The 24,105-nt window shown below is 40.2% G+C and overlaps 1 long non-coding RNA gene across 1 annotated transcript in view; it reads right to left on the bottom strand.

Annotated features, from left to right (window-relative positions):
- The window catches only part of LOC135362028 (uncharacterized), a 52,506-nt gene that overhangs the window by 18,587 nt on the left and 9,814 nt on the right, over positions 1 to 24,105 (bottom strand). Inside the window, exon 3 of the long non-coding RNA XR_010406319.1 lies at positions 8,036 to 8,148. This is a non-coding gene — a long non-coding RNA (uncharacterized LOC135362028). The remainder of the gene's footprint in view (positions 1 to 8,035; positions 8,149 to 24,105) is intronic.

Genomic DNA, 24,105 nt, shown 5'->3' with positions numbered 1-24,105 from the left:
CTTTCAGTTACTATCCTAATTCTCCCACCTGTGATATAACCATTTCCTCAACTGGCACCTCCCATCTTCTCATCATCCATTTACTCTTTACCTTTTGCAATCTGATTTCTGTCATGAAAACTCCAGGGAAATTCCCCTTTCTGATGTCCTTTCCATTCACTCATTTAACAAATATACATTGACCACCTACCATAAACCAGGCACCATGCTGGGAAAATGAATGTAAATATTGAAAAAACTCAATCGCCATCAAGAAGCAATTGAACAGGGCGCCTGGGTGGCTCAGTTGGTTAAGCGACTGCCTTTGGCTCAGGTCATGATCCTGGAGTCCCAGGATCGAGTCCCGCATCGGGCTCCCTGCTCAGCAGGGGGTCTGCTTCTCTCTCTGACCCTCCTCTCTCTCATGTTCTCTCTCTCTCTCTCTCAATAAATAAATAAAAATCTTTAAATAAAAAAAAAGAAGCAATTGAACAAAAATGAATAGACTTCTCAACCTAATCATCCTTGTTTCCTCTGCAGATGTATTTGAAACTGTTGACTATCCCTTGTAAAAGATATCTCCTCCCTTGTGTTTTGTGTAGATATTCTAGTTCTTCTTCAGCCCTCCTCTATTGGCTTTGCTAGCTCCTTCTTTAACTCTAGTTTATGGGTTAGCTCCCAGGTTCAAGCCTGAGGTCCCTGTCTCTTTCTATACTCTATCTGCTAATAAAAATCTTTTAAAATAATAATAATGAAAAATAATAACAGAAAACACTTATTGAGCATTTTCTATGTATATATAATGATATACATTTAGCATCACACAAACCTCATCATAACCTTACAGAGCAGAGATTGTCATTATCATAATTTTATGGAAAAGGAAACTGAGAAACCAAAAATTAAATAACTTGACCAAGTTAATAGTGAAGAAGGAAGGAAAGAAGGCAAACTTCAAACCCAAACACACTACACTACTAAACTACTAAGGACCAGTAAGCAAAAATCCAAGCAGTGGGAATTTAGATTTTCTAAAAAACTTAACGCTCTATAATGATTCATTTTCACACAGTCCATTTTGCTGAATGTCAAGGACATCATGACCCAGAAGCGGTTATAAGAAGTTGAGTGGAGAAAAAAGGTTCCCATACTATTTTTTTTCTTTAATGAGTACCAGTGAGACATTTGAATATCTCCCTTACTGTACAATACAAATAATGTCTCTGAGTTCACTGATTCATTCATTTGTATACTACACATTTGTTAAGTAGCTCCTATGAGCCTAAACTGGACTAGAATTTGAGGACAATCTGCAATGTGCCATGAAAACACAGAGCAACAAACAATTGAGGGGGTGGGAGACTCTTATGAACATGGCGCTTCTGAATTTTCATGACCAATAAACACTTTGGCATGGTAACTCAGTGACTCTGCTTGTACTCTTTGATCATAAGGGCATTAAAGACTCCCTTTTCATGTCAATACAAGTAGTGACATATGAACCTAACAAGAAATTTCTTCACATTATTCCTTTTCAAATGGGGAGGAAAAGAAATACATAGAGATTTATCCAATCTGTACATATCCCAAACCCATTCTGCACTCACAAAGGCCCCAAAGAAACAGACCAGGGCAAACAAACCTATCTCGACTCAGCTAAAGTGCACAATGATGATAATAATTCATATTTATGTTGACACTCCAAACTTCGAAATATGCTCACAAAGAGATATCATCTCATTTTATATGAAAGGAAACAAAAGCTTTGCTTTCAGCAGAATAATAAACTATACTCAGTCTATCTTTTAGGCATCTGTCCAGGCCCTCCAAGTTATACTCTCAAATCTACCCTACACCTTTCTGCCATGTTCTTCTCATTCTACATATCCTCTGGACTTTTTTTCTGTCCCTATCACCAATCACCCAACTCAGAAGAATGGGTCTTTCAGGAAGAACATACTTCACTAATTCCTTCATTCAAAAAACATTTATTGAACTCCTACTATGTGCCAGGCACTATGCTAAGTGTTGGGAATAAAACTGCAGAAACATAGAGTGTCTTCCGTAATTGGGCCTTGTTCCACCACCAGCAGAAAACACTTTAAGTTGCACAAAAGAGAAGTGTCCTGGCTCCATTTTATTTGTTCGTATATCAGATTTGTCCCTTCCAACTCTGGTTTTGTTTGCTCTTACTCAGAGATACAGTTTCTAAACCCAAGTATCAGGGCTTGGTTCAGTAGCAGCTCTACTTTTAGACTATATCCAGTGTTTGGTACCCTATATCCCATCTATAATAATCACAGAATTTGCCAATCTGCTTTTGCTATTTCTACTTCAGTGGTAAGAGCTCAACTGGTTTGTAAGCCCATGATGGATACTAAGATCCCTGTCTCCTTTCTTTGAATTCCTGCTCTTACATCTCTTTTTTTGTTCAATTATCCTCTCATCTATATTGGTCTTATTTTCCCCTTTAAAGCCCTGGTAATCTACACTGGTAATCTCCCAAGTCGCTCTTTGATAAAGCCTGAAAAGCCATCACACATTTCTTAATGGACTGTGCATACTTTCCAGACATCCTGGATACCAAGGCTGACATAGCAGACATGGAATCCAGCTTGCCCAATCAAAGAAACCTACTTCAGCGAAGTCCTCAGAGTCTCTCAAAGCCAACTGATCTTTTCTGAAATGTGGAAAGCTTTTCAGTAGTCAGCCTTCTTAAAAACATTGTCCTCTGGGTCATTTGCACTTCATGGTCATCATCATTGCTGGGCAAGGATCCCAGCTCCCTGTTTTGGTAGAGGTAAGGCTTTGGATTCTGGTCCTCTCCAGAGGTTTTGAAAACCTCCCAAATTCCGTGGCATAAGAAGATGCCCATTGCCTCAGTGGAAGGCTGGACCCTAGTCCTCAAACACTCCCTGGGAACAATGTAATGCAGTAGAATGAATGTTATATTGGATATCAGAAAGTCTGAGTTGTCCTCCTCGCTATGCCACTGATTTACTTTGAGACTGTGGACAAGTCCTTTGTGGCGGGCTTCTGGTAACTCACATGCAGAATTGTAGACACCATTCTAAAGCATTCTCTGTTGCCAGCTCATGATGTCCACAGATCTATTTCTGTAGCCTCTATAACCAATAAGATAGATTTCTGTAGCCACTTTATTCGATTTGGAAAGCCACATGTTTATGGTTCCTAGACCACGTGGCTGCACTGGGAGGGGCTACATAAAAATAAACAAATGAACAAAAGAGTCAAGATAAAGCGTGGGCTGCAGGTGCTTCTGTTTTACATTCAGACATAACCAAATTCCAGAATAGCACAGTTCACAGTGGTCAGTGTCCTGGAAACCACCAGCTGGGAGTGTTTCAAGAACCACCAGTGAACCGAAAGCACCAGAGCTGGTGGAGGAGAGAAAAGTGGAGAGGCCAGAGTTTCTTCCTTTAATTGAACTACTCTGGTAGCAGGAACCAAACGACAACCCCCTTAGACATTTAAATGATGTTCGTATTTTAGCACTTGAGCATCAGCTCTGTGAATACCTAAAATGGGGCTAAGTGAACATTGGATAACATTTGTCTGACATTGTCATTGGCCTTTCTCTAATGTCAAAGATGGATTTGCATAATTATGCTGCAAGCTAGGGAAACTGCACACAGCAGGAGGTTTCCTGGCTGGTTTTAGGTTTTAGTCATGCTCCAGCTGTGACTCTCAAGATGAAGAAAATCTCCTTTCAGAAATGAACAGACAGAGCACACACTTTCTAAGACAGTAGAGTAACAGCTTAATGACAATTTAATTCGCATACTGATTTCCAAGGTATAATTAAGATAGGCCTGATAAGCAACTGATTGAACAACCTTTGCCTGGTATCAAGAGGGCTTCAGAGAAGAGAGAGACCAAGTGATGTTACCTCATAAACTTCTTCTTGATTAAAATTCTTTTTAAGCTGGCCAGATGCCTGATAGAAGCCAACTTCTAAAGATTGCCACTGTAACAGGTGTGTGAAATTGTGGAATCCTCTCTTTCCAAGGTCCTGCAGTCATAAAATGTATCTTTCGACTGTGTCTACAAGGGAAAAATGCTCAAGTAGGGGAGGCCTCTTTAGCCTCCAACTTTTCCCCCTTCCACGGGGGCACCAAATAACCTCAGGCTCTCTGTCCTGGAATGTTTTTTCATGATCCACCCCTGCTCTCACAAAAGGATTCGAGGACCCTTCTCTTAGTCCCTGAGGACTAACCTAGAGGTTACTTCTCTTCGTCTGTCGCGAGGTTGTCTAATTTTGTTTGACTTTCGGTTGTAAACAACAGATCCCGTTTTTTAAAAAGTTTAAAGAATACACAAGCACTTGCAATATGTTGAGAAGAAAAATTAGGAGAAGAATAAAATTCTTAAGGTACTGGAATGAAGCTCCAACTAAAAGGGAACATTCAAATGCAGTCAACTAGTGGACAGACATCTGTCTGAAGGCAGCAGGCTCACCTGGCATCCGGGAAATCATAGCATTGGCATCAGCAGGGAGATGGGCTTTCCAAAGGAGTATTTTCACACAGACCTAACAATATACTGCACGTTGAGATTTCGTGGCTTACAAGGCCTTTTCATCTTTTCATACAATATAACATATTATATATTTTTCATTCTCCCATTGATTAAAAGAATTTCTACCCGAAGTCTGGATTTAACTCTGGAATTGATAAGGATCTAGGATTATTTTGTGGGGAAAAGCAAAAATGGCAAATAACCCCTTTTCATTCACTCACACTACTTAGTAGTTTCAAAACATGATTGTTTCTTTGCTTGGTTGTCCTGCTTCTAAGGCACAATCAAGAAGAATCTGTGTGCGTTGTTCTGCTCTGATCATTTTATCCTGTCCTGTATAGAAATAACTTTTACCAGACTTCAAATGCTGCAGAGCACACCTTCTAGCTTATTTCTGGTTTGAACCAGAGCTGCAGCTTGTACAATTTGCTAACCGGCAATTCACCCTGGAACAACCTCATAAACACAGAGTAGGCAGATAGATTGATTCAGAATTTCTTTTTTTAATTTTTTTTTAAAGGGCAAGAGGGCAAATGACTAGCTTCTCTAAGGCAAAAAGGAGGGCAAATGACTAGCTTCTCTAAGGCAAAAATGTAGCAGCAGAAACCAAAGCCACATCCATTTCTTACCACATTATTATTATTATTATTATTATTATTATTATTATTATTATTATTATTATTAAACCACTGCACTTGTACAGCACTTTACAACTTCCAAAGCCTTTTTACAGCCATTATCTCCTTTTATACTCACACCAGCCCCATGGGACAGGGGCTCAGCAGGACAGGCACTTGACAGATGAAGAAATTCAGGCAGAAAAAGGTTAAGTGACTTACCCAAGGTTGCACTGTGAGTTGGTATGCATAAGAATCAGTTGCGTTTTGTGCTAGATAAATGAGGAGTGGAGGTAACTGAAGAACTCACAATTCTGTCCCCTAAGAGTCCTGATTGAGAGGAAAATGCCACGGCGGTGTGTGGTATGCTCATCTTTATTTCCACTAGTGTTTTCAGTGTGTTAAACGTGCAGAAGCAGCAGACGTGCAGGCTAATGTTCAATAATGAGCGAATGCTCAACATTATGTGCCAAATAATCAATGTGCACTGTAACCTAAGCCCCACAAAACACCCTGATTAAGGTGTGGATTCGTTTGGATTTCGTGCTTGTTTATTTCCTGATAAACTCGGTAAATGAAAATCTACCCCTCTAGGAAGTCAGGGAGTAATTTCCTTATGGCTTGATTTTTACTAACCAGCAGCCAGCCCACCTGACAAATGTCAAACATTAGCCTGTTGTTGAACATTTACGGTGACAGACACATCTCAAGACAGATACTCCACGAGATCTATTGGGATTAATTTCCAAGACCTAAAATAGCCATGTTCCCCAATCTCTCTGGAGTTTAACAACAAATACCAATTTACGAGAACACGACAAAACCTTCGGCTCCCCTTCCTGCTGAATTTTTTTCCAAAAGGGAAAAAAAAATAAATGGAGGTTCTAGCATATTCTATGAAGGCAGGCTTTCAAAAATAAGAAATGGGAGGTTTGCAACCTTGGTACCAAACTTTCCTTTCCTTAGAGATGTTTTTAAGGTAACTCGATATTCTGTATTCTAAAGGCCACTTCTTGGGGGAAAATGAAGTTTATTCACCAAATTTTATTGTTGAAAAACAGCTACTAAGCCTGCTAATGGAAATGTGTTTATGTGAAAAGCTGCACTTTGAAGAAGGTAATTACTACTTTTATATGTTTCCATTGCCACTGCTCAATTCTCATTTTCATAGTTGAAAAAGAAAAACAAGTTTAAATAATGCAATGCTTATTAGTGTACGAATATGGACCTAATTGTCCCTTTTTGACTCTCAGAAGTAATTGGCAATGTCTTCTGTGTAAGTGGGTTAAGAAAAGTGCCACGGATGCAGTTATAACTAAAAACTTTCGTTTAGAAAACTGCAACCTTATCTTCATTGTCTTTTAGAAGTGGTACAATAGCTCCCTGTCACTCTGCACTTTCCTTAGAGGATCTGTTCTAAGGATATGTGTAGAGCAGTAAAAACAAGTCTACCCAGTCGGAGTGCCCGGTAGAACTCTGGAATACTGCACATACTCAGGTTGCATTGAACAAAGCCAAAAGGAGAGTTGGAAAATAAAAGCAAAATGGTTATTTGGCATGAAGTCGAACTTGAGATAACACCCAGTTTTGTTTTGTTTTGTTTTGTTTTGTTGTTGTTGTTGTTTAATTGGATTCAGTTTCCTTTTCAACTGGACAAACCGATTCAGGAAGTAGCATAGCCTGACTGTTCTGGAATTTTCTCAGAAATCTTTTTAGTGAACTTTTCTAAGACTCAAAAAATGTTTCCACCTAACACTGCAAGTTTCTTTTTCCTACCAGCTTAGAAAATTCCTGTCGCATTTCAAAACATGTGCTAGAGATTGATGAGATTTTAGTTAAATTTGCTTGATGATTTAAACACTCATTTAAAAAACACTAGGTTCATTTCTATATATGATTGCTCAACCTGAGAAAGTCAAAAACTCAAAAAACCAGATTTCTTTTTTGTTGTGTATTGCCAAATACCAGTTTAGCTGATTATGTTTGTTTGTTTGGTTGGATTTTTATCCAGAATGACTAATCAAATTGCCATTTCATAGGCCCTCATATAAATGAATTTCAAAATATCCCTGCTATGTATATTCCATGAAGCCAGTTTTCAGTACATTTGTTTTATGTTATACTGACATCTATGGACTCCATAAGAGAAATTCAGCTTTTTAGAAAAATTCTCTTGGCTACTTATAAGCAACTTAAAATGTAACTCAACTGCATAGATGAAGAATCTCTAAATCTACTGTGAGTAAGCCACTGGCTAATCTTTCAACCTTATCACTTAGATCAAACTCATTACAAAGCTCTTCTACCTACCTTCAATCGAAACTTAAGGAACAGGCACTGAGGCTCCAAGTAAAGCATTAGCATCTCCTCTTTAATGAAGAGTGGTCCTTATTAGTGAGACAATAACGGGGATCCTGTCAGTGCATACATATTTGTTTACTGTATTCTTACAATAATATCCATTACTGTAATTACTGTGTGCTGAACCCTGCACTAAACACTAGGGATATAATGATGCATAAAGAGACACTAGCCCTGCCCTTAAGGAACTCACAGTCTAATGGAGGAGATGGAGAAATAAGACAGGCAATTTACAATAGAGTATGATAAGTACTACAATAGGATATATTTGTCAGGATAGGTTACATGCTATAACAAATCTCCCTGTATCAGTGGCTTAACTCTTTAAAGGGATTTTTTTTTTTTTTTTTTTTTTTGCTCATGCAAGTCAAAGTCCAATGTAATCAGAAGGAAGTGGAGGGGGCTCTACTCTGGCCAGTCATTTAGGGACCCAGACTCCTTCAATCTTATAATAATACCACCACCTTCAACACATGGTTTCTAAAATCATTATGGAGAGGAAAGAAAGAGAGTGTGGGAGAAAACACATCCACTCTTACCTGTCTCTGCCCAGAAGAGACACATCACTTTTGCTCACATTGCACAGGGGAGAACCAGTCAGATGGCCCCACTTAGACAAAGGATAACTGGGAAAGGCAGTTCAGCAGTGTCCCTAAAAGAAGGAAACAGGCTTGGTGAACAACTATTGATAAGTAGATGTAACTAGTGGCAACTAGAGAAAGCCAAGAAAGTAAAAAAAACAAACAACAAAAAAAAGTCCTCTCAAATCTAACCTTGTATTTCTTGTTAGAATAAGTAAGAACTATAGAAAACAGGAAAAAATGGAGGAGAAAGTTAACTAGTAACTAGCTAAGAACTAGATAATGAATAACTTGAGTAAGCCAAGAGGCTTAGAATGATACTTTCAACTCTAAATTCTCATTTCTTGCTTGAATAACTATTGATAACTAGATGTAACTAGTGTTGACTACACAACCACTTAAGTGAAAATAACTAGAATAAGCAGAGTAAACCAAGAAGCTAAAAAACTCATTCTTCCCAAAACTAACTTCTTATTTTTTGTTAGAATAGCAATTGAGAACTACAGAAAACTAGAGAAAAAAAGAGAAAAATTGTATGATTAGTTAACTAGTGACAAGATAACTAACAGCTACATACTACAGACAAGTAGAATAACTGGAATAAGCCAAGAGAATCAGAAACACATATTCCACTCAATACTAATGTCCCATTTCTTATTCGAATAACAATGGGTTACTAGATATTGCTGGCAGTAACTAGCTAAATAGTTGACTAGAGAAACTAGAATAACTAGAGGACACCAAAAACCAAAAATCACATTCTTCTCAACTTTAACTTCTTATTTCACGCTCTGAGTATTGTCTAGCTCTGGATTTCCACATTATTGTAATATGTTCCCTATTAGGATGCCTCACTGTTTCATCGTAAACCCTATCTGCTCGCTCTTCACACTATCCTGATGTTGAAAACCAATTTCTTGACTGGATGTCTACTTCCAAAATGTCTGCTCCATTACAAGTTAGAGTCGAATACCGCTGGATTGTGCTCAGTGGTAGTGGGCCACAAAGAGCCAGGTATGGAGTGAGGTCCTGTTTACACAAAAGGAGAAGGAGTTGCTGGAACACAGAATATATCTGAGATGTGGAGAGAGCCAGGCAACCAGATAGACAATGGCAGTTATGGCAAAGTACATTTGCGAATGACATAATCCCAAATCGAAGTCACTTGAAAAGAGAAGAGAAGAGAAGAGAAGAGAAGAGAAGAGGAAAGGAAAGGAAAGGAAAGGAAAGGAAAGGAAAGGAAAGGAAAGGAAAGGAAAGGAAAGGAAAGGAAAGGAAAGGAGAAAAGAAAAGAAAAGAAAAGAAAAGAAAAGAAAAGAAAAGAAAAGAAAAGAAAAGAAAAGAAAAGAAAAGAAAATTATTGGCTCTAAATCGAAATCTAAAGTACATCTGAAACATCTGGACCAGACACTCAAGTGATACCACCAGGAATATCTCTGTCCATCTTTTGCCTTTGCTTTCTTTGTTTGTTGGCCTCATTCTCTTCTAATAAGTTAGGTTTTTCCTTCTGCAGGGATGATGACTCTTTCTAGATTTATGACATAGAAAGCAAGGCCATGGTTCTCTAGCTCAAAATTGAAAACCTCAAGGAAGGACTCAGATTGGCTAAGCTTAGTTACATGCTCAACCCAGAACCATCAGTGTGGTTAGAGGAATGAAGTTTTATATTTGGAGGGGCCTGGGTCAGAAGCCCACCCCTGTGACCAGTGAGGGCACTATGATTAGCAGCTACCTCACCAGAATCACTTGATTGGATAGGAGAAACATTTCCCCAAAGGAAGTGGGGATGCTAGACAGAAAAACCAAGATATAACCAGCACAAGGTCCAAGAACCTATAATCTAATTTTCTGAGAAAAGTCAACACTTGGACCTCTACTCAGATATTATCCAGGGGTTTGACACAGATTGGAACTAAATTTGTTCTAGGATGTTGCTAGTTGAAGAATATTTGTAGTGTTAGAATCTTTATCAGGCAGTCATGTCTAATTAAGATAGCAGTGGGCATGGCTGGAATTGAAAGATATAAAGGTGAAGTCACATTTGGTGTAGCATGGAAGATTCTCAATCGATATGTAATCTGTAAGATATGTAATCTTATAAGAAGTCCAGGGAGGGTTGTAAGGCAACCTGCATATTTTGCTATAACGGGTATAGAAATGGAGTCATTGCTCAAAAATCTGGAGATGATGTACAGAAGAGAAGTGTAATGTAATGAGTAAGGTGTCAAACATGAACCAGGCACCTGCGTGGCTCAGTCGTTAAAGTGTCTGCCTTCGGCAGGTCATGATCCCAGGGTCCTGGGATCCAGTCCCGCATTGGGCTCCCTGCTCTGAGGGAAGCCTGCTTCTCCCTCTCCCTCTCCCCCTGCTTGTGTTCCCTCTCTCGCTGTGTCTCTCTCTGTCAAATAAATAAATAAAATCTAAAAAAAAAAAAAAAGAACCCTATAGATCAGGAGATGAATCTGGGCCATAATTGGAGATGTAATGGTCAAAGAAAGATAGGGAGCAGGATGTTTGCCCAAAGATGCATATATTTGCACATATTTTTGAGAAAATCCAGTTTCAAAACAATGGATGGCATCATAACTCCAAAGTTGTGACACACCCATAATCAAATTATGAAGGTCCATGCACAAAATAGTGTTAGCTATACTAAATTATATAATGCATATAAAGTATTAACACAATGAGCACATATTAGGTATTCAGTCAATGGTTCTATTATTACTATTACTATGGGCATGGCATTATGCCCATACAATATGTACAATACGTGATGATAACCCTATTTAATAGGTATTTAAACAATTTGCAAAGATAACGGAAATGTTCTTTGCAGAGTTGGAATTTAAATCTAGCAGATCTGACTCCAAGGTGTGTGTTCTTACCATTATGCTACATCCCACAGAATGCTGATGATATCCCATGAAACCCATGATGACCAGGCAATTTATGGTCTATTTTTGATGTTTAGAGCATGGTGGAGACTTTGGTAGTTAGCACCTTTATCCCTTATAGGATGAGAAATCTGATGTTTAGAAGGCTGGCTTGACATTTCTGCCATTTTTCATAGAGTTAATGATGCCACTAGATCCGTCCAGAAGGAGGTGTTCTATTCACTCAAGCAAGGATATTAGAGTACATCATATTATTGGTGTATATCACATTATTGCTAAAGTAGACTGAAATCCCACACTGTTCTAGTGCATAATGAAATATCATGTTCATAAGTCTCTGGGAGACGTCAGGGTTGTTACACAGAGGAAAGTGATCTGGTATTCACATTGTCTACATTCAGTTGGAAAGTGGATTTCTCCTTACCTTCCTTCCAAATTCATATCAACTTGTTTGTCTTCCAGAAACCTAGGCTAAAGTAAATGTAGCCTAAGAGGTTTCAGTCCTCACCCTTGGACAGTGAAGGCACTGAAGCCTCAATAATAGTTATAAAACTAGAGTGGGAATGGGATGTGGTTAGGCTAGCTCTTTGTAAGCAGTTTTTAAAACCTTTGAACTTATGGATTTATAACTTAGCTAAACCTCTTGGCAGAAGTTATCACCCCAGGCATTTTGGCGATAGTCTAATCACACTTGAAGATATTGCCTTGGCGTCTTGCTTATTAAGCCCAGTTCTGATTCCTACATATCTGGGATGCTTCCTCAGGGCGGCCTTTGTCAATTCCTGGATAGTTGCTACCTACTCACTGCGCTTCTGGGCTCCATAGAACACTAGGGTCCTACCACATATATATTGATGTTTCTAGGGAAAGAAGTAAAATAAAGTAAAATTAAAATAAAATAAAATAAAATAAAACTATGGGGTCAAAATGTTTGGGAAATAGTGGTTAAATTTTCCACAGGTTTATTATTCATTATGGGACATCTTAGAGGTATATGTTATGAATCTTTAGGAGAAGCATCTAGTAAGAACAGTGTTCCAAATGTATTTGACCAGGGTTTCGCTTGAAATAGTTTAAGGAATACTAGTCTAGGCTAGTGTTGCAATAATATGTATGACGTATACCCACTGTATCTACACAAGAGGATCAAGATGGTGGCAGAAGTTTCTGGAAGCCAATCTAAAAGTTCTCGAGTCAACCCAGAGACAGCTCCATATGAACACCATCCCCACCAGGCAACATGTCTGACTAGTCTTTCAAACTCAGAAGTCAGTGTATCTGAGGAGGGTCCTATGAGCTCCAGGCCCACCTGGGCTGTATACCATCCCCCTGCCTTGCTCTGCTCTGTTCAGTGTTGAAGGCTGGGCTTTCTTGGTTCCAGGAGTATATTGCACTTTTCTCACTGGCAGGGAAGCTCTTCTCCACATCTCAGTCATTATGGCATTAACCCTGACTGTTTGCCTAGTTCTTGTCATCCCCCTCTCTGGCGACTATAGATGATTAAATGATTGACTCTGATGAGTAAATAAAATCACATATGTCTTTTTCTTAAGATTTTATTTATTTATTTGACAGAGAGAGACACAGCGAGAGAAGGAACACAAGCAGGGGGAGTGGGAGAGGGAGAAGCAGGCTCTCCGCCGAGCAGGGAGCCTGACAGGGGGCTCGATCCCAGGACTCCTGGATTTTGACCTGAGCCGAAGGCAGACGCTTAACAACTGAGCCACCCAGGCGCCCAAATCACATATGTCTTAAGAGCTAAATTAAATTACATATGTAAAGCACTGGAGACAGTGTCATATGGCATTCACTCAGCAAATGTTAGTTCCCAAATGGGTCTTGAAAATCTCTTTAACAAAATCTCTACCATCCATTCAATGCTTTTACTTTTCATTTGTGCACATTTTGATATTATTTGGACTTTTTTTAAAGCACAAACATGAATCACCTTTATTTTAAAAATTAAAACAACTACAGAAGCCAGTCCCCAAAACACAAGTACTGTATGATTCCATTTATATTAGGTACCTAGAGTAGTCAAATTCATAGAAAAAGAAAGTAGAAGGGTGGTGGCCAGGGGCTGTGGGGGAGGGGGGAATGGGGAGTTACTAATGGGTAGGGAGTTTCAGTTTGGGAAGATGAAAAATTTCTGGAGATTGATGGTGTTCACAACAGTGTGAATGTACTTAATGTCACTGAACTGTATGCTTAAAAAATGGTTAAGATAGTAAATTTTGTGTTAGGTGCATTTTACCACAATTTAATTTTTTCAATTAAAGTTAAAAATATAACTAAACAAAAATCTTTCTCCCTCTCCCTCTTCTCCTTAAAAGATCCCTGCCTCCATGGGCGCCTGGGTGGCTCAGTTGGTTAAGCGACTGCCTTCGGCTCAGGTCATGATCCCAGAGTCCTGGGATCGAGTCCCGCATCGGGCTCCCTGCTCAGCAGGGAGTCTGCTTCTCCCTCTGACCCTCCTCCCTCTCCTGCTCTCTGTCTCTCATTCTCTCTCTCAAATAAATAAATAAAATCTTTAAAAAAAAAAAAAAAAAAGATCTCTGCCTCCTTTTAGTCTCCCGTTCAACCAATTTTCCATACTGCCACTAGAACTGTGAGTCTGATCACAATCCTCCCTATTAACCACTATGAGATAAAATGCAGTCTTCAGCCTGACATGCAAGGCTCTTAGCCTAAAGCCCCTACTTAGCCTCATTTCCTAACACTGCCCTATTTTGTATCTCTGGTCAAACCATACCAGTTTGCTCGTATTTTTCCAAATGTGGTATTTCATGACTTGTTGTCTGCCTAAATTGCCTTTTCAGGGGCGCCTGGGCGGCTCAGTCAGTTGAGCGTCTGCCTTCGGCTCAGGTCGCGATCTCAGGGTCCTGGGATCGAGCCCCACGTTGTCGGGCTCCCTACTCAGCAGGGAATCTGCTTCTCCCTCTCCCCCGCCCCCACTCATGTTCTCTCTCTCGCTCTCGCTCTCTCTCTCTTTCTCAAATAAATAAAATCTTTAAAATAAAATAAAATGCCTTTTCAGACTCCCTTATCTGCCTGACAAACACCTCATCCTTCAAGGCAAGGTTTAGTGTCTGCTCCGTGGAGCCTTCTTTGACACCCCCCCCCCCCCAGGCCAAGCAGAACACTACCTCTTTTGTGCCACCACTCTACCTAATATGGCACTCTAGCACTGCAGTGTTTATATGTCTGTGCCTGTCACTAGACTGGGAGGACCTCAAGGGCTCATTCATGTTCGTATCCCCAGGGTTTAGAGCTCAGTGCTTGCTACATAGGAATTGATTAATGCATTGTTGAGTGAGCGAATGAATAGAGAGAAGTGGCAGCACAGATCTGTTCATTTTTATCCCGGTTTCCACCATTACTATCAATAAAAATCCAAAAACACAACCCTTAAAGAGACTCTCTGTTGTCAGGGCAGCAGGTAGACCGATAGCCGGTGATGGAAAAGAAAAAGAGTAGCCAACCTCAAATGCCTAGAAGTCTCTGCCTTCTTTCTTCTTTTCTGCCCCTAAAGAAACCACATCAGGCTTGGAACCAAGAATGTTTCCCTTTCACACTGTCTGACTAATAAAGGAGTCATAGTTGGGGTAGGGAGCAGCACTGGAGGGGACTCCCTGAAGGGAAGGGAAATGTATTCTGGTTTTCCCACGTTGGAGCTGAACTCTGTGTTTCCGAGAAATGCTATTATAGATGATGTACCCACTACTTTACTTCAAGCATATTATGGGTTAAGTAGCCTTGGGTGAACTGGTTTGGGAGTATGCCCATAATTTATAACATTGTTTATATGGGAAAATTGTTTCTGAGTTCAAAAAAACAAACCTTTGGAACTTAAGTTGGTGACTTCCGGAATTCTTTTAGAAAGTACTGTGAGTATATCAATGGAAATCTAGAGATACATGAAAATGGAGGGTTTTAATCAGGAGAAAGCAATGATGGCTATATTTAATGGTCACATTACAGGTATTATGACTAGATTGTATACCAATTCTATTCTGTAGTTCTTGAATTACACGTTATTGCAACTAGTATCGTATTCCATAACAAGGTAATCGAAATAAAGCTGAAAAATGCAAGTTTCCTTGGGGCGCCTGGGTGGCTCAGTTGTTGAGCGTCTGCCTTCAGCTCAGGTCATGATCCCAGGGTCTTGGGATCGAGTCCCGCATCGGGCTCCCTGCTCAGCGGGGAGCCTGCTTCTCCCTCTCCCACTCTCCCTGCTCGTGTTCCCTCTCTTGCTGTGTCTCTCTCTGTCAAATAAATAAATAAAATCTTTAAAAAAAAAAAAAGAAAAATGCAAGTTTCCATTTTAACCCCATCTCACAAAAGTCTACCATCCAACATAACCAATGAGTGTCCTATAAGATGCCTGCAACTTTGCTTCAGGACACAAGCAGGCTGCAAAAGTGACGCACCCTCTTTCAAGCATTTTTACAGCAAAATGTCAGGCCATGAAAATGACTCACTGACTTACAGTTTGTCATCAGGGTAAAATATTCCCTGAAATAAAACAGTCTTCTGTAGGGACCCTCTGTGCGTAAACAGATGCATTTGCAAGCCCTCATGACCTAACTGGTTATTTCTGGCCATTCTCCTTCCCACATCCAAATGTTTGTGATATATTACTATGCAGTTGAAGGCTGCAAGGCAATATGCATGATTTGAGAGGAAACAGTTCATTTACTGACACTACACAGAAAAGTTGAAGAAAGAGGCTTTCTTCTTTAAAAAAAAAAAAATAGAAGCAGGAATTTAAAACTGCTTTTAAGAATCACCATTTTCCTGTTAGAAAAAACAATCATGGATATCTGTCAAATACTAATGACAGTCTGTCAATCACACCCCAACCCCACCCCTCCCTGTTTTCAAGAGCTTGTCTTCTTATTGTAAAACTAGCTTTTAACTATTTCCAAAGCAACAGAATTATATTGCTGCTATGTGTGACTGAAATGTGTGACAGGTTGTTTGGATTGCAATCCCAAGGCCCCAGTTATGACCCTACCAGGGAACACACTCTCCTCATTCAATAGAGCCTTGTGTCTACATAATGTCAAACAAATGGTAGGGCACTAAACAAATAATGAGCTGATTCAGTAACCTGTGGAGTGTCTCAGGTTGTGCCTACACCAGAGGTTGGCAACTTGAAATTCTTCTGAGAGGCACAGTCAGGCTTGTCCTGTGAAGTTGAGGAATTGTCTGGGCCACCCTCCCACATCTCATCTTGATACACGGTTCTGAACACGTAGAACACATTCATTCATTAAACACTTCAATGAATGAACCCTAAGGAAAGACTCTCAGATCTTTCTGAGATGTACTAAAATCACCTGATTTTGTCCTATTTTAACCATCTGATTCATACTCACTTAAAGGAACCATGTACTCAGACGTGCAATATTTTTAAAAAATGTTCCGCTGGGGACATCTTAGGCTAAGGCAAATTAAGGGGATTAATCTGCTTGCTTGTCTGTGAACTTAGGGCAAGGCTGATTTCAAAAGAAGCCATATATTAAGGATGGGTCCTATGGAGGGGAGGAGTAGGTGATGGGCTGAAGTGTTCAGGGAAGGTGACAGAAAAGATAGGGGCCCTACTTTTTCAGAGGGGTCAACTTGTTCTCTCTACCTCTGCTTTTATCTATCTCTGAATTCATCTTTTCATTCCTCTCTCTAACTTCAACACAAGTTGTATACTCAATCATTGTCCAAGCTCAACCTTCCAGCCTTTCCTATGAACATTTTTAGTACTGAGTGTCACATTTAGCATGGACAGCTCTACTGACTAATACAGCCAGTACCACAACTTGTCTACTTAACTGGATTATAATCTATCTGAAGAGAGGGACCTTGACTTCTACTTCTTAGGTTGGCTATGCAGTGCTGGGCATCTCTTCTCTTCCTGCTTGTGGTAGATATTTTTTTAAAAGATTTTATTTATTTATTTGAGAGCGAGAGAGAGGGAGCACGAGATGGGGGAGGGTCAGAGGGAGAAGTGGGCTCAATCCTAGGACTCCGGGATCATGACCTGAGCCGAAGGCAGACGCTTAACCAACTGAGCCACCCAGGCGCCCTTCCTGGTAGATATTTTACCTTGATCTTCTTTGCTTACCAACATGCACAGGATCCTCTGATTGGTAAAAACAACAAAAACATAGTAAGTCTGCCTTCTGTAAGGTTTTCTCTTCAATCTGCTGCTCTTCTTACTATATTCTTTTCCCTAGGTGATATCATCCAGTCTCAGGATTTCAACTATCAACCATGAAGATGATTTCTTACTGGTGGTCTCCAGCTCTGATTTTGCCTCAGAATTCTAATGCTACCTCTCAAAAGGGACTGATGACCTGGATGACTGGCTGTCATCTCATAACTTGGCCTGGGAACAAAATCCCCCTCTTCTTTGCAAACTGACTTTTCCTCCCTGACATACAGATTCCTGCTAATGGAGCATGAGTCTCCAATAAGTTCAGTAAGTTAATCTTATTTCAATAATTATTAATTGGGTGCCTACCATGAACAAGACATGGAGCCCAGAAATCATGTGGGCATCTTTAAATCTTCCCTCTCATTCCCTGTCTTCAGCCTATCCAGAGGCTCAGTCAGTTCTTCTTGTGAAATGTCACCCATACCCAAACCCTCTCTCTTCCCTTTGCCACCCACTCCAGCAGTCCCAGGACTCATGGTTTTAAGCTTGTATTATAATTGCCTCCTTGCCAGTTTCCATGCTAGTATCTCTCCTTCCTCCATGACAGAGGTTCTCAAATTTTGCTGCATATTAGTAATAGGTGGGGATCTTTTTAAAATCCTAAGGCCCAGGCTACATCTCACACCATTAAGTCAGAATCTCTGGGGTTAGGACTCTGGTATCAGTATTTTTGTAAAGCTGCCGGTTGATTTTAATGTACATCCAACGCTGTGTGTGAATTAAAGCTTATTCCATTCCACTCACTACTGCCAGGAATTCTACCAACACTGCTTTCATTATGTAAGTTACTGGCTCAAAACCTTTAATCAGCCTCCACTGACCAACATCAAGACTCCTCACAATCTGACTCAATTCAATCTCATGAAACCTATGCCTTCCCACCTCCATGACCATCTGCTGAACACCTCTTCTCTGCCTATCCAAATCTCACTCATCCTTCAAGGTCCTGTCTATCCAAGAAGAAGCTTTCCCTAAGGAATCCAGACCACAGTGATTATCTACCCCCTGGGCACCTCTAGCAGTTTGGCCCATATCACCTTGTATTGGTTAACATTCTCTGCTTTTATGTCTCATTTTCCTACTTAGTTTCTAAGTCCTGAGGACATAGTCTCTATCTACGTTACACCCCCCACTGTACTTAGTCCAGTGCTATGTACATTATGGACATTCAATAAATAAGCTGGCTGGTTTATGTCCAACCTATCATAAAAAAATGTTTCAATCAACATGGAACTAACTTTATATGTTTGTGCTGTGTTGTAATATTATAAAATTAAGCAGTATGCTTAATCTCTACTCTTGTCAGTAGACAGACTGACAAAAAACAGGACAACATTACTTTCAGATGGGACGGCTTATCTTGAATACCTCCTGGGTATATAGCTAAGGCATGTAGATATACTGTATATAATAAACCCAAGGGAGGCTATTAACAATTCAACATTTCCTGTTCCTGTGGGAATGCTAATTCCATTTATCAAACAAGGACAGAAACATTGTTTCTTTAGGCTGGGCCTCCCTTTCTGGCTCCTCAGGGTCCAAGGCTATAATCCCTATGGAGCCAGAGAAGGGAGAAAACCCTCCCACTGACCTCCTGACCACTGGGTTAGAAAGTTAAGCTGAAAATAGTTAAAGATTTCTATGTTCAGAAATGTTGAAATGGGCCATTTGTAGTTGGAGGTAGCTGTGGTGTAGTGTAAAAAGCACTAGACCTGGGGCCAGAGGAGCTGGGTTCACATCCCAGCTCTGTCGCATAATTGTCCTGTGATTTTAAGTTAAACGCTGGCCCTCTATGGACCTCAGTTTCTTCATCCATGAAAGAGGATTAGTAATAAATAGCATAGTGTTTGGGGGATTAATAAATAAGAAAATATGTGTAACTATCCCTAGCACACAGGAGGTACTCAATAAATGTTACCATATTTGAATAATAATGCTAAAATATGTTATTTGCTTATTGAGCATAAAATGCAAATACTTTAACAAAGGGGAGACATCCAGTTCCCCAGTTAATGTTCCATAGATTTTTTAACTGCTTTTTATTTGGTAATAATTTCTAATTGGGGTGCCTGAGTGGCTCAGTCGTTAAGCATCTGCCTTCGGCTCAGGTCATGATCCCAGGGTCCTGGGATCGAGCCCCCGGGCTTCCTGCTCAGCGGGGAGTCTGCTTCTCCCTCTCCCTCTACACCTCCCCCCAACTCGTGCTCTCTCTTTCACTCACTCTCCCTCTCAAATAAATAAATAAAATCTTTAAAAAAATGTCTAAGTTACAGAAGTTGCAAGAATAAAATGGCACAAAGAACACCCACATACCCTTTACCCAGATTCACCTATTATTAGCATTTTACCCCATTTTCTTTTATCTATCTATCCAATCTATCTACATTCTTGAATCATTTGAGGATAAGTTGCATGCATCATGACCTTTTGCCCCTAATGCTATGGTGTACATTTCCTAGGTATAAGGATATTGTCTGACATACCACAGTCCACTTAACAACTTCAGTGATAATAACATTGGCACGATATTTATCCAAGCTTTGTCAATTGGCCCAATAAGGTCCTCTATAGGATGGGGTAGGACTGAAACATTTTCCATTTGCTTCATCAGTATCTCAGTTCTTCCTGCTTCCTCAAGAGCCCTCCTTTCCCCACCTCCAATATTTGCAAGCTAGAGAAAATAAACATATTGTCACACTGAAAGAATTTGAACAAAGAGCACTTTAAAAGAGAAAGTAAGCAAACCTAACACAATGGGGATGGGCATACCATTTGTTCAAGTAAATTAAGATATTAAAAGCATGGCCATTCAAAAAAGATTATACATATATTTTTCCCTGAAAAATAATGTTTGGGAGAGAGAGAGCTTGACCATGATGGAGATCAAGCCTAAAGCTAGGTTTGGAGAAAGACCATGTTCTCCAAACTTAATAAGCAGGAAATGCTATTAGGAACCTGGGCTCATTTGGGTCCTGTTGTGGGTTGAACTCTGACCCCAAAGAGACATGTTGAAATCCCAGCCCACAGTACTTGTGAATGTAACCATTAGAAATAGGGTCTTTGCAGGGGTACCTGGCTGGCTCATATGTGACTCTTGATCTCGGGGTTGTGAATTCCAGCCCCATACTGGGTGTAGAGATTACTTAAATAAATAAAAATTGTTAAAAAATAAAAAAGAATAAGAAAGAAATAGGGTCTTTGCAGATGTAATCAAGTTAAGATAAAGCCATTAGGGTGTGCCCTAATCCAGTATGACCGTGTTCTTAAAGATTTTATTTATTTATTTATTTATTTATTTATTTATTTATTTATTTATTTATTTATTTATTTGAGTTGGGGGGTAGGAGCAGAAGGAGAGGGATGAGCAAACTCCACACTGAGCTCGGAGCCCCACATGGGGCTCCATCTCATGACCCTGAGATCATGACCTAAGCTGAAATCAAGAGTTGGACGCTTTAATGACCAAGTGATCCAGGCGCTCCAGACTGGTGTTCTTGCAAGAGGAAAAGGGACAGACACATACAGAGGAAAGAACTATGTGGAGATACAGAGACACATGGAAGAAAGATGGTCATGTGAAGATGGAGGCAGAGATTGGAGTTACTATGCTGCCAGAAGTCAAGTGACACCTGGGGTTCCCCTCACACCTTCAGAGGGAGCAGGGCCCTGTTAACACCTTGATTTTGGACTTCTGGTCTCTGGAACTGTGAGAGAGTAAATTTCTGTTCTTTTAAGCCATTCAATTTGTGGCACTTTGTTACAGCAGCCCTAGGAAACTAATACACGCCCTTATTTGGACATCAATGAGACATTTACTGAATAAGAACCATGTGCCAGGCACTGTGTTAGGCACCAGGGAACTGTTTTTTTGTCTTATTTTCTCATGTATGTACAGTACTTAAGTACTCTAAAAACCAGGTTTCTCCTGGCATCTTGGTGTATTCAATTTATCCAGGGACACAGTTACACAGCTCCCTCTCCGTGGGGTGGCCATGAGAGAAGAGTGGGGAAGGTTCTAGGACATCTTTCTTTACATTTCCTGCCCGTATCTTTCCTGCTGTATCCATCTTCCCAATGACATTTCTTGTGCTCTAAAATGAGGAGCTCTTCACACATTTTATGAAACACTATGCAGGGACCACAATGTGGCACTGTTTCATTCTTAAAATTTAATAAAATACACAGTTCATTTTATGTGACAATATGAGGCCTTCACTTCAGGGTTTATGGTGTGGGGAGGGGAGAGTGCATATCTAAGACCAATTAAATGTCAACCTCAGTAACAGAGCCCAGGCCTTATCTCTTGAACCTTGGTGCTCCCATAGTAAGCCCTTGGCAAATTGATGAAGTGGGCAGTATTTGTCTTTATTTTACTCCGGTATTCATGGTTAGAGACGCCATTTTCCATAATGTTCCACCTTCTCTGCCTACTCTCAGTAAGGTGCCCTGACTTGTGTCCTTGCCACATTCTTGCTTTCGCTGTCTTAATTTTGCCTGCTAAGGTAGTAACTGATAGCAAGGGGTCAGCTTGAGGTATGACCCCTCACAGAAGTATTTTATTCTTAAAGGGGCCTACCTTAGGGATCAAAAAGCTCTCAAAACCAAAAGAAATATAGCTTTAATGATGGACTGGCATACAGTGGATCAATCCTTTGGGGCAGGAATCCTGTACTCTGTCATATTTTTTAAATTTTTGTATGTCTCCTGTGATTCTGCCTTGGGTAACTAGGCAATGAGGTAGACAGTGGTGTCACTCATGGAGATGAGGGATATAGGAAGAGGCAGATGAGAATGATGGATAGGGATGGAGGCAGAAGATATATTTGGTTTCATAGGATGCCTATGTAGCATTCAGGGGATTTCAGGAGGCAGTTTGATACGTGGATCGTATAAGAGATGTGGCAGGTGGTATTGATTCTGGAATCATCAGTCAACATGTTTCTTCGTTGTTCTGTGAGGTCATAATACGTCTTTGGCTTCTGAATCTTCAACAGCAGGTGGGTGAGACATTTTTAAAGGGATAGAAACTTCCAGGTATCCTTGAAACACTTTCATGGTCTTGGCCACTAGCTGGCCTGAGCTCTCCCAGCTCAATCTAGCTGCTTTTGACCCAGGATAGGTGTGTGGACTTTGGTTGTGAAGTGTGGCTTATGCAGTGGTTAAGATATTCTTCAGAGAGTGATAAGAGACCCTAGAAAGTCCAACATGGGGTCTGTCAGTCTTGTTTCCCTCACTAGATAGCATTTATGCATCAAGGAGAACTGGATAGAATGAATAAGGGGTTGGTACATTTTTGGCTTTGGCTTTCTTTGTTCTTAATGCTTTGTAAAGTCTTCCTGGCCTCCAGTTGGTATACCCTCCAAGCCATTCTGTATACCACCAGGTTACTGTTCATAAAACACCACTTTCATCAGTCCCCCAAACCTCCAAAAGAACAATTTCCAATTGTTCTAGTTCGCATTCAAGTTCCTCAAAATTCTGGTCCTACCTTACATAGCTGAACTAAACCTTTCCTAGCCTCTACACAAACTGTCTACTCACTTGTACTGAAAACAAACCAGAGATTTTCAGATTGTAAACCCTTGTTAATGCTATTATTCCATGAACTTGGAATACTGTCTACCAGCTTCTCTACCTACATTGACTCTTCACTGAACACATACTATGTACCTTCTTTGCCAATCAAAGTTCATTCTGCTCTCTCTCCCTTCTCCTCCCTTTTACAATGAGCATGGTTACAGCAACTATATATTCAGGATCAAATGACAATTTGGCAAATATATGTGTGCTCTGGGACAATCAAGGAGAGGCTATTTAAAATTGTGTCTATTCACTCATCTGAATTGTATCAGAGAACCCCTCACATTGTTATTTTAGCATTTTGTCTCTCCAGCTACCCTGGAGGTTTTGGAGGCTGAATACCAAGTTTGGACTTCTTTGTATCCCACATGGCACCAATCACATGGTAGGTATGTAATAGTTTTTCAGTAAGTATTTGTGTTAGGACTAGTCGCTGATGTTCTTTGTTTGAGTTTGGCAACATTCTTTAGGCGTGGCCCACCCGCTAGCTATGAAGGTAGTGCACAAGGAAAACCAATGAGAGTAGATTAAATTCGGCAGAAAATACATTTTAACAGAGGAGATTAGCCCTTCTGCTGAGTAAACTGAGCCCTAGTAAACTGATCCTGCCTCCTTCCAAAGAGCTACGGAAATAAATCACCTTGTGGGTGAAACAGAGTTAGTCTTCGTTTGCAGGGGGATTTTAAGTGTCTCCATGGTTTTAGTCCTCCAGAAAAATCTCCCCATATTTAACATCTGCTCCGTCTTCAAATTACCTCGGCATTTTTCTAAGACTCTGTGAAAATGAGCAAGGAGCTCTCACTTTCCAAAGTGTCCACCAAAGCCAAAGGGACATTAACTAGAGGCAGGAGGGGAGGGAGCAAGAAGCTGGTCTCACCGAAGGAAGTTAGTTTATTCCCTGGGAAAGAAATGAAATGTGAGTTTGGAAGGTAGAACAGAAACCCTTTAAACTCTTCACGGCTAGACTAGAAACCGAATGGAAGAGATAGATGAGATGGTAAAATGCGACAATAAATAAGTCAGAAATTTCCTGTAACCTTGGGAGAGAAGGCGATAGGGTCAAACTGGTTCACACTGTTTTTGGATATCCAGAGAAACTCTGGGAGTCAGCAAACGTTTTCTATAAAGGGCCAGATAGTAAATGTTTTAGGCTTTACAAGCTACAAACCTATAGTCTCAGTGGCACATGCTCCTTAACGACCCTTTAAAAAAAATGTAGCAGCCGTTTGTCCACCTTTGCTCTAAAAGATGGCATGTGTGTAAATTTCAATTAGATTTCAACTTGAAAAAGTATTTTCTTGTGGTAAGATTAACTGCAGAATCAGCAGTGGAAACCC

This window comes from Mirounga angustirostris, unplaced genomic scaffold, assembly GCF_029215605.1.
Source record: "Mirounga angustirostris isolate CCGP_5_RB_7025 unplaced genomic scaffold, mMirAng1.0.hap1 SCAF_11, whole genome shotgun sequence".
NCBI lineage: Eukaryota > Metazoa > Chordata > Mammalia > Carnivora > Phocidae > Mirounga > Mirounga angustirostris.
This window is presented reverse-complemented; position numbering and strand designations above follow the sequence as displayed.